This window comes from Cebus imitator, unplaced genomic scaffold (assembly GCF_001604975.1).
Source record: "Cebus imitator isolate Cc_AM_T3 unplaced genomic scaffold, Cebus_imitator-1.0 Scaffold30, whole genome shotgun sequence".
NCBI lineage: Eukaryota > Metazoa > Chordata > Mammalia > Primates > Cebidae > Cebus > Cebus imitator.
This window is the reverse complement of record NW_016107345.1, coordinates 6,966,810-6,979,711: the sequence shown is the minus strand read 5'-3', so window position 1 is coordinate 6,979,711 and position 12,902 is coordinate 6,966,810.

Genomic DNA, 12,902 nt, shown 5'->3' with positions numbered 1-12,902 from the left:
ATGCAAAAGCACATTTCAAGCCTCTGTTTGCATCATGTCTGTTAATGCCCCATTAACCAAATAAAGAAATGTGGATAAATCCCCATTCCAGGGATGTTGAAGGAGATTCCCACTTCTTGATGAGAAGAGCTGTAAAATATTGTGGACTTTTTTTTTTTTCCAACAATCTAGCACACTATTTAACAGGTGGCTTTTTAATTCGTATTACCTATGAAATGTCTTTGAATTTGTAATCTTTTCAATTATATATCATCATTTAATTAACTATAATATTCATAATAATTCTTAGATATTATTGGTTTCATTGAGAGATAATATCCAAAGACCAGGTCATCCAACATCAGAAATACACAGACACTCTTAAAGGAATCAAGAGGGACACAGATTCAGTGAAATATAATAAAATGAATCCTGGATACTTCCACAGAAAAGCTACTCTTCCTTCTTATAAAAGTATTGGATAGAGCAGCCCTAATTATATAAGTGTTATCATTTAATGTTTTGAATAAATCCTGCCCTTGTGTTTAGGATTTCTGTCCACAGAAGAAAATAGCCTATTTTTGTTTACAAAAGTTTATGCTTAAAAGGGTATGGTCTAGATCATTCTAGAAAGACATGGGATGAAAAATGTGAAGCCATCAGAAGTGGTTCTTAAGTACCCAGACTTAAGGTACATGTTGCCAAGGCGTAGGGAACTGTCCCTCACTCCCTTTCAGAGATCCAGAGGTATAAATCGACCCACTTGTTTGCCTGAAGCTGTTTGTTGGGTGCACTGTCCTGGGAGACTCACATAAAGAACCTCATTCTCTGGGTTGGCCAGGAGGAAGTGGAAGCTCCTGCAATCCAGGGAACTAAAAGACCCTACCCTATAAACTTACTCCAATTTTCTATGCTTTGTAACATTTCTTGGGAATCATTTAGGACATTTTAGTGGGAAAACAGCACACACCACTTTTTTTCAAGAAAAGAAAAAAAATCATAAGATGGAATTTCTCATACACAAATGAAAAGAAACTTGGAACAAAATTCATTTAAACAAGAAAATAACATATTTTTTGCTACAGAATTCTGGGAAGCAATCTCATTTCTAAATTATATGTCTTGCTCACAATTTTTATTATGAAACTTCTCTACCTACATCCCTTAGAAGACAGGCCAACTTTTCCCCCTTTATGTAGATCTGACAGACTCAGGGTTTGGTATATAAAATTAGGTAATTTTCATGAACATGCATGATCCATACTTAATGCTTAGTATATATTAGACAGTGTTTAAAGAGTCATGTCCAACTGAATGCTCATAGTTCAGATATTCTATATGCACACAGAACGTTAGCATATGAAAACAGAAATTTTCACATATTGTTATCTTGTTTGTTTGCCTCCATTCATACAGATTCAAACTCTTTTTAGAGGAAGAAAAGTTTTGGTTGATGTTGTTAACAGAATTTTTTAATAGAATATTTTATGCTTGTTTTTTGTTCAAGCTTGCAAATACTAAGCACAAAACATTAAAATTTCATTGCTCACGTTCCACAAGGTTCTAAACCATTTATGTAGGATGTGTTGAAAAAAATAAAGTTGTCCTCAGCCCAACTGTTCCAATACATTTCACATAACAAAACAGTTACAGGAGGATGAGGAGAATAAAATATATTCTATAGTGTCTAATCTCATCCTTTGCGTTTTTAGTATTGAGGATTAGAAGTTGGTAACATTAGGATGAGGAGAATAAAATATGTACTATAGTGTCTAATCTCATCCTTTGCGTTTTCAGTACTGAGGATTAGAAGTTGGTAACATTACTTAAGAAGACACCATGTGAAATTGTTTCAGGGACAAAGTTTACCTCTAACTTTGTAGATTACTTGATGCTTATCTAGACCCTGGGGATTGAAAGCTTTGAACAGCATTTGTACACAGTGATATTCCCATAACAAATCATAGCACAAGTGAAATTTCTTCAGATGACTTGGTAGGCATTAGGGATGACTAAGTGGAAGCAACAGCACAAGAAGCAAAGACAGCATCCAGCAGGGGAAATTCGATGTACAGACCGGCTTTCAAAAACACATAAAATACCTCTAGAGTGCTCTGTTGGATGACTTGTCAGCGTTACAGGGAGTGGCTGGGAGACTAGGGAGGTCTTTCTAGTACCTGGTTGGGGTCTATTGAGCCACAAGGTATTTGTGGTAAGTTTTCATCATTGTTCTTGCTAAAACTGTAAAAAGTATTCAATTTCTATCAGTGATTGAAAATAACTTTGTGATATAAACTGGATTGGATTTTGTTACAAATTGTTGTTGATGTTGCTGTGGTGTTTTTTGTTTTGTTTTGTTTTCTCCAGAATGTGAAACTGTCAAGATGCAGCATTAATCAATGGTGTCTCATTTGTTTTATTGTTCAGTTACTGAATATAACTGGGGATTTACATATGCTTTCAAAATTATCAGCCAGTGCATACATTTGATAGGGATCAAATGGAAGTTTTAATTGCCTTAGAAAACCATCCAACAGAATACTATAAGAAGCTAACTAGAATTTTAAAACACAATTCAAAATAAAATAGAAATATTAATATTTTACCAGTTAGTCCCATCAGCTGTATATGAGAATGTGACACACTATCTCTCTCTGAGAAAAGTAGATTAAGCTAGAGAATATTTTCTAACTTATTCACCAAAATAAATTACTGGCAGATGAATGCTGGCATTTTTGGAAAACAACAAGCCTCCTGGCTGTTAATTTTTGGCCATTTACCGAAATAGTGGTTTTTAACTTAATATGTATCAAAACCACCTGGAGGACCTTTCAAAACACAGATTGCTGCATCTCATCCCTAGAGGATCTGACTCAGGGTCTTGGGTATGCTAATAATTTGCATTTTAACAAGTTCCCAGGTGAAGCTGCTGCTACTCCTAATGGGGACCACACTTGAGAATCTTGGCATTCGAACAAATTACCAGACCTCAGCCAGAATTCTGTGGGCTGCTAAAGACAGCAAGTTGAAAAAATTTTGAAGGCTTATGAAACACTTTAGAAGACCCCTGGAATCATCCAAATCACCTCATCTTTATGCAGCATGGCTGGGGATCTTCAGGTATATTATCTTTCTTTTATCTTCAATCTCCCTCTCTGGAACAGAATGTTATTCTAAGTGTGGTTTTGAGTCAGTAACATTAACATAATTTGGGAACTTCCAAAAAAGGCAAACAAATGAATCCTACCCTAGACCTAGTGATTCAGAAACTCTGAGGATGAGACCCAGCAATGTCTTTTATCAATAACAAATTCTCAAGATAATTGTAATTGTGAGAAATGTTAGAAAAATGCAGTGCTTCTCAGACTTATCTACACATTGGAATCACCTGGGAGCTTAAAAAAATGCTATCACTGTTTTGGTCTTATCCCCAGAAAATGATTTCATTTATCTAAAGTACAGAGGGGCACTGGATATTTTTTAATGAGTAGTTTTAGGTTCACAGCAAAATTGACTGGAATGTACAAAAGTTTTTTTATAATCCCTATCACCACATCACATACAGGCACTAAAATTTTTTAGTTTTTCAGGTAATTATTGTGCACAGCCAAGTTTGGGAAGTAATCCCAAGAATGTTTTTCCTATCAGTAAAAATGCTAAAGACCTATTTTCTGCAAAATTTCCTTTGATCACATAGTTACCTTTCCCTTCAATATATTTTTGTTTCATTTTAAGCTTCTTTAATTTTCTCTACTTCCTTTTTCCACTTCCTAACCTCTTATTCACCACAAGCTCACTGTAATTTCTCTTGCATTTCTACCATGACTTTATTTTTTACCAAGGGATTCTTTTAAATCTTACCTTAACTGGATTCTGTACAGCATTTAGTATTGATGACCATTCTTTCCCAAACTCTTTTATTGGTTTACAGAAAACCCATTCTCTGAGATTTTTTTATGTCTTGCCACTCATCCTTAGGCTCTATTAAATCTTGTCGTGTATCCATTCATTAAATGCTGATGTTTCTCAATTTTGTATATTTGGATCTTTTCTGGGCTATCTAGCTTGTCACATAGCTGGGAAATTGAAGGTATATTAAAAACTTTAAAAATTAATGTTTATTTATCAAAGTAAAACATTTGAATAGTATAAAATGCCAAACACTGCTGAAAGACTTATTATAAGATCAGTAGCCTCTGGCAACTCCCCTCCACCCATTTTCTACTTATACAAATAAAAAACTTTCTGGAACTTTTATTTGGATTTATAATAAATTTTTAAATTGATTTATGGAGAACTGATATTTTGACAATATTGAAACATCTAATATGAAAATATATTTCTCTCTTATTTAGGGCTCCTTTAACTTTTATCATCTAAGTTTTGTAGTTAGCAGAGTACAAAAAAAAATCCTTACATATTTCTTATTACTTTTATTACCATATAGCTGATGTTTTGATGCTTTTGAACATGAAATCTTTCAATTATATTTTCTAATTTTTGTCTCCAGTGTATAAAAATACAATTGATTTTGTACATTGGCTAATATTAGCTAACGTTACCTCTGTCAACCTAAATAAGAAATGATCTTAAACATATTAGAAAACTATTGTAAGAATATGAGCAAATACTTGATAGAATCTTTTCCTTGAATCTGATTGCAAATACTTTTAGAGAAGAATTCAAAATAATCACTGTGGATGACAAAAACTTAGCATAACCATGGTTAAAAATCTGGTGGAAGTTTATTATAATCAGCATTTGACAATATAATTTAGTTATTTTTGTGGCATACAATACAATAGCCACAATTATGATTGATAACAGGTTAGAGTTCTAAGAGTTTTATCCAAATTTGGAATATGCATATTAATAACATACCCATAAATGTAGCTGAAACATCTAGGTACTCTCATTAGACTGAAAAAAATTAATTTTTCAATTGCTGAGATTTTTATTAACCTGATTAGTGGGTTTGAACATAGACTTTATTACTTATAAAACTATATATGGTTATAAAAATTGTTCTAAAACTATAAATTTAGATATATTACATATTATAATACTGTATATACAAAACATGTATTAAGATAGAAAAAATTATTTTGTTACTGTGAAGATGGCCTCAATCACATTGTGTTATTCAGGAGACACTAATTTTATATGTAAGTGCAGTATTCCAGGACAAAGAAAAATCAAATGAGAAAAAGGCAAAAAGCATTTTATGATCCTACTGTCTAACAAATCAATTTGTAGTTGCCTACATAATTATCAATGGTTTTTGTCAAATGCTATTGGAGAAAGATTTATGCTAATAATGGTTCACTTTATCTTATGCTGGGACATTAATAAGTGGATCATTTTCTCTTTAGCCAAAACATTAGCTAAATCACATTGGGAAAATAAAACCCAGAAGCAGAAACTAATTGGACACATTGCTTTTAGGTAATGAAGCACTTATATATCTGTTTTGAGGATTCATTAGTTTTAGTTTGGGGAAGTTTTTATGTAACTCACCTGAAAAAAATGCGTAATTGTCATTGAAATATAGACTGCCAAAGTCATTGAATAAAGGGATAATTTTGTCATTTTATTTCATTTCACTTTAATAAACATTCCATCAAAGTTTGGGCCAAATTTCAGGCTCTATAAATAAAAAAGGTGATCAAGGCTGTCTCCTTCTACTTAAGGAGCCTGGTAGGGGAGGAGAAGCACAATTAAACCAACAACAACTCTATGAGATGATAAGGGCTATTAAAGACATTTACATAATGTGCTACAGGAACACAATGAGATCAAAATTGTACATTCTTTCTAAGTGGAAGATATAGTCTATTGATAGTGTTTTAAACCTCTTTGTCTCTCTCTCCCATACACTTACTATTTTGAAGACAGATGCAAGAAGGGCCAAAGTATCCCCTCAGTAAACCAGAGGAAGTTGCAATTGCCCCAAGTCCTGTGGTTTGCTAAGAGGTTTGCATAATCCAAATGAAGAGCATTCTGGACACCTACAGAAGGACCCAATGGAGTATTTTCCTTTGGAGAACTTTCAGAAAGCATCATTATGTGTGGAGAGATTTTCAGCAACAAGCAAGCACATTTGGGGTCAATAAGTACAATTGTCATAGGTAAGAGAAACTGTTATCTGAGAGGTGAAGCTGTTTTACTAATAATGAAAAGAAATGGATCAGTCTTATGGTGGTCCAGCAACAATTTTTCTAATTAATTAAAATAGGTTGTATCACATTCATTACAAACACACAGTCTCTGAGATGTTAAGATATTTTCCAGAAGCAGGACTAGCTAAGTAATTTGTTGAGCTCAGTGAAAACTAAAATGTGATGTTCCTTCTTTAAATATTAATATTTCAGGATGGAAACGGCAACATATTAATGCAAGCACAGTCACATTAATGTGACTACCTGATAATCAGGCCTATGAAGCCAGCAGTGGCCAGAGGGCAGTATCACTTTATGTATTATAGCAAGCTAAATATTTATAGAATAAGAAGCCATAGCTTTGAATTACAGCAAATACAGATCTGAATTCTATCTCTATCACATATTACCTACTGAATATTGAACAAGTTATGATATTTTCTATTTCCTCATAGAAATGTGACCATGCAAATTAAAACTTCCACTTAAGCTTCAATATTATATACAAATATACATGTAAATTCTCTTGGCTGCATATATTAAAAAATGATTTTATTATTTAAAAAAGAATGTATGCAAATTAATGACTCAAACATTGCTGCTGATTTTAGATGTATAATTTTATTAAAGTAAAACAATTTATTTATTTTCAGTTTTTATTTCAATTTCCTTGGACACTGATTTCATCACTCACCCTGGTTGTGTGCTAAAGATTCACCACTAAAAGATTATTTTAAGATTAAATTTTTAAATATTTAAATATCTGCGTGCAGTGGCTCATGCCTGCAATCCCAGTGATTTAGGAGGCAGCAGGATCCTATAAGCCCAAGAATTTGAGATTACATTCAGGTATGATTGCACAACTGTACTCCAGCCTGCACGACAGAGTGAGACCTCATCTCTAAAATAAATAAATGAATAAAATACTTAAATAGAAGTCATCTATTGAATATTAAGAACATAATATTCATGTGTGTTTTATAATCTCCACATAGAAAACTGTACTCTTCATTATAATATTTCATTATTACTTTTTGGTATTCAGAGATAGACTCATTCAATTTATGTAATGCTTTACCATTTTAACAACGTTACTTATATTTTGTCCTTCAATTATAGGAAGAAAAGGAGTGCTGGAGCATTCTCTCTGGGTGGCCTGGCAACTTCCTTCACTGTCTCCAAGTGCTAGAGAGCTGGCTTTTTCCAGCACATCATTAGAAAACTTACTACAAATCTTAAAGTATCTATTCTCCTGAGCAACATCATTGTTATACTTACCCAATTAAAAATAGAAAGCAGCAGAAGGCCAATGACCTCTGTCAGCACCCAGTTCCATGATCCAAGCACATCTCTCTGGAGTAATGCAAAAACAGTGTTCCTGCTGACCCTTAGCCTATGAGTTCCTACCTGCATTGTGTGATGTTTGCTGCTGTGTACCACTGATAGAGGCAGAGAAACTTCAGGCAGACACGGTAAGTCACTATTTTCTTACCACCTTTCAGTGGCAAAGTGCCAGTTTTGTCATTTGTATGTTCAAGTAGTTAAGGTAACCTGAATGGGAAAGAAACAGTTGCCCCGTGGGAGTACCCACTTCTATTTGTCTATTCTCAGAACCCTAAATTTCTCCTTCCTTTCCCTTTGCTGCAGAAAAATGTTAAAAAATAACTGTAAGTCCCACCATGTGCCCCAATTCTGAGGGTTTCCTAAGCATATGGAAAACTTAGAAACTGAGAGACTAAAGACAAACTAAAGACAGACTAAACTAAAGGTCGATATTTTTATATAGCTATCTATCTACTTATACTATTAGTTATGTTTCTCAGGAGAACCCAAAAAAATTTACATTATGAACAAAACAAGAATTGATGGGAATAGGGATACTGAAGGAAAACATTACTAAATTTAATAAATAGAAAATGACAAAAAAAAATAAAAAAAAAATAGAAAATGGACAGAGATTCTTTGTAACAATTCAGATGGCAATAAACTCACATGTAACACATGGTAAGCCTAAAAAATATATATTAAAAATTGAATCAAATTTTACATCTTTATTGGAAATAATCAAATATCTTAAAATATTCTATTATTTTTACTCCATATTACCTACAGACAAATTCTAAAATACAAAATATTTGGAATATGTGTTCTTCAAATTCACAACACACCACTGTATAATTATGATTAAAAAAATAAACTTGGTTGAAAAAGAGAAGACTATAAAATAGATTAGCAAACTTTTTTAACACTTGTCATGCATTTGTGAGTCTATAGCATTGAGAAGCTACATTTTGAAAGCTAGTCAAATGGACTGAATTACTTATGGATACAGACTAGAAAAATCACTTCTTGTGCAGAATCACTGATGTGGAAAATATTCAGATTCCATTACTTTGAATTATCATTTAAATTATGTTTTCAATATTTTCCTTGCCTATGTGGGGGAACTTATTTCTCTCATAATTTGAATATTATTTTAGATAATTTTTTAAATGCTGGGATAATTATGAATTAAATTAATACATTAAATTTGAATGAGTTTACTTTATCTTTAGTGATCCTAAGATTGAAAAGCATTGGCTATATTTCCTACATTTCCAATATTCATTAAAATTTTACTTTCTCATGAGTATCTTCCTTTTAAAGTTTATTCTTAAATTCTAAATTTGTTTCCCCAGTGCATGGATTTTTAATTTTTTGTTGTTGTTGTTGTTTTACTTTTCTAGACCTATTGAAGCTCATATTCCTTGGGTGAGATAGAAGATAAATTTAAAAATACATTTGTAAGCTAAACAAATTTGAAATAAATAAGGTACATAGTATTTGATAAAACAATTTGTAAAAGTATTTGAAAATCAAAAACATCTAAAAGATACACCAAAAATAAATAGTATGGAATCAAAACATACTACTAGAAAACATTACTTAACATAAGGAAGGTAGTAGTAAGGGAGAAAAATAACAGAACGGATTTAAAAAACAAGTAACATAGTGGCAGTAGTACACCCTTACTTATCAATAACAATCTTGTTTCTAAATCAAAGGTTGGTTAGATTAAATTTTCCATTTAGCAGATATAGAGTGGCTGACTGAAAGTGAAAGACTTAATTAATGATGTATTCAAGAAACTCATAACACCTGTAAAGATATTCATAAGCGGAAAGTGTAGAGATGTAAAAAGATATTGCATGGAATTCAAACCAAAATAATCAGGCATAACTATACTTATATAAAAAAGACTTTAAGTCAAGAATGGTAAACAGAAAAGCAAAATAATTCTATTACATAATTATAAAGGGATCAATACAGCAAGATAATATCACAATAGCTACAGAATACACATTTTTCCTAACAGCACAATGGAACATTCTCCAAGACAGACCATATGTTTAGTCACAAAATAAGTCCTATCAAATTGGTTTTTTGTTTTTTTTTTTTGAGATGAGGTCTCACTCTGATTATGACTCACTGCAGCCCTGAACTCCTGGGTTCAAGTGAGCTTCCTGCCTAGGTTTCCAAGTAGCTGGGACTGCAGCATCAACCACTAAATGTAACTAATATATATATATATATATATATATATATATATATATATATATATAATTATTTTTTTATAGATAGGGTCTCTCTTTGTTGCCCAGGCTGGTCTCAAACTTCTGACCTCAAGTGGTTCTCCTATGTTGGCATCCCAAACTGTTGGGATTACAAGCATGAACCACCACACTCACCCCAAATTTTACAGAACATCCCATCCAATAGCCATAGAATACACATTTTTCTTAACAGCACAATGGAATATACTCTAAGACAGATCAGATGTTCAGTCACAAAGTAAGTCCTATTACATTTTTGTTTTGTTTGAGATGAAGTCTCATTCTGTTGCACAGGTTGGAGCAGAGTGGCGTGATTATAGCTCACTGCAGCCCTGAACTACTGGGCTGGGATTACAAGCATGAGCTGCCACACCCAGACCAAATGTTTTAAACACTGGAATTATGTCAAGTATCTGTTCTGACCACAATGGAATAAAACCAGGAATCAATAACAGAAGGAACATTGGAAACTGTACAAATTCATAAAAATTAAACAACATGCTCCCAAACAATATGTCGATAAAGAAATTAAAAATGAAATTAAAAAAATTTTTGAGACAAATGAAACTGGAAGCACAACATACCAAAATCTGTGGGATACAGCTAAAGAGATTCTAAGAGAAAGTTTATAGCAAACAGAAACCTATATCAAAAAGTATAAAGACTTCAAATAAATAACTTAACAATGCACCTCAAAGGATAAAAACAATGCAAGAACAAATCAAACCAAAAATTAGCAGAAGGAAAGAAGTCTTAATGCAACATATCTGTAGTCCCAGCTATTCAGATGCCTGAGGCAGGAAGATTGTGAGTTCAAGCCAAGTGTAGGCAAAATAGCAAGAACCCCCCCAAAAAAATAAAGTAGAAAGAAATAAATAACAGATATCAGGATAGATATTTAAATAAAATGGAGACTAAAAAACAATACAACAGATAAATAAAAGTTTTTTTTTAAAGATAAAATTACTATAGCTAAACTATGGAAAAAAGAATGAATGAGTAAAATTAGATACACAAAAAAAGGAGATATTACTACTGATACCCAGATATACAAAGGATTATTACAGACTACTATAAACAACTATATACCAATGAATTGGAAACTTTGGAAAAAATGGACAAATTTCTGTATACATACAACCTTCCAAGACTAAATCATAAAATTTACAAAATCTCAATAGACCAATAGAAATAAGATTTAAACAGTAATAAAATATCTTTTCTCAGAGTAAAATGGCTTCTGTATTATTCTGTTTTCACACTACTAAAAAGAACTACCTGAGAATGGGTAATTTATAAAGAAAAGAGTTTTAATTGAATCACAGTTCTGCATGGCTGTGGATACCTCAGGAAACTTACAATTATGGTGGAAGGCACAGGGGAAGCAAGGCATGTCTTACATGGTGACAGGAGAGAGATACAAAATCAACACACAAAAATCAGCAGCATTTCTATATGCCAACAGTGAACAATCTGAAAAACAAATCACAAAAGCAATTCCATTGATAATACCTACAAAAATAAAATAAAATTTAATACCGAGGAATAAACCTAACCAGAGAAGTGAAAGAAGTCTACAATAAAAACTCTAAAACACTGATGAAAACAATTCAAGAGGACATAAAAAAGTGAAAAGATAACCTATGTTCATGGTTTGAAAGAATTAATATTGTTAAAATGTTCATAGTGCCCATGGCAATCTACAAGTTTAATGCAATTTCTATCAAAATACAAATGGCATTGTTCACAGATGTAGGAAACAAATCCTAAACTTTTAATGGAAACAAAAAGATCCATAAAGCCAGTGCAAATATTAGCAAAAAGAACAAAGCTGGAGGAATCACACTACCAGATTTGAAGTATACTACAGAGCTATAGTAACCAAAACAGCATGGTATTGGTATAGAAACAGATATATTGACCAATGGAACAGCATAGAAAACCCAGAAATAAATCCACACATTTACAGCCAACTGATTTTCAACAAAGGCATCAAGAACTTACATTGGGGAAAGGATAGTCTCTTTAATAGATGGTGATGGGAAACTAACTAGATATCTGTATGCAGAAAAATGTAACTAGATCCCTATTTCTCACCATTTACAAAAATCAAATGAAAATTAAAGACTTGAAATAAAACTCCTAGAAGAAAACATTAGAAAAATATTTCAGAACTTTGGTCTGTTCAAAGGCTTTGTAAGTAAGGCTTCAAAAACACAGACAACAAAAGCAAAAATAGACAAACGGAATTACATCAAGCTAAAAAAATTTCTACACAGCAAAGGAAACAACGAACAGAATGAAGAGACAACTACAAAATAGTTTGCAGATACTTGTAGTAAGTATCTGCAAACTATTCATCCGAGAAGCCATTAATAGGAAAAATATGTAACGAATCCAAACAATTCAATAGCAACAAAAATAAATAACCCAATAGAAATGTGGGCAAGTAATCTGAATAGACAGTTCACAAAAGAAGATATACAAATGGCCAATGGGTATATGAAAAATGCTTAACATTACTAATCAACAGGGAAACGGAAATCAAAACCACAATGAGATATTTCTCATTCATCTTAGAATGGCAATTATCAAATATAAAAAAAAATACAAACACGGCTGTAGAATAAAGAAAATCTTATATAGTATTGATGGAAATGTAAATTGGTACAGTTGTTATAGAAATAAAACAGACATACTTACAAAAATAGAATTACTATATGATATAGCAACTCCACTTCTTGGTATATATCCAAAGAAATAGAAGACAGAACTGCAAAGAGATATCTGCATTCCCATATTCATTGCAGCATTATTCAGAGTAGCCAAGATATGGAAATAGCCTCAATATCTTTTGATTAATAAATAAATAAATAAATGTGGTAAATATACACAATGAAATATTATTTAGCCTTTAAAAAGAAGAATATAGTGCCATTTGCAACAACATGGATGGACATGTAGGACATTATGCTCAGTAAAATAAGCATGATACCAAAAAAATACAGCAAAATCTCACTTACATGTAGAAGCTAAGATAGTCAAACTCATAATAGCATAGAGGAGTAGTGGTTTCCAGGATCTGGGTGCATGGAAAGGAAATGGGGAATGTCTGATCAAAAGGTATAAAGTTTAAGTTATACAAGATTAGTAAGTTATGGAGACCATAATG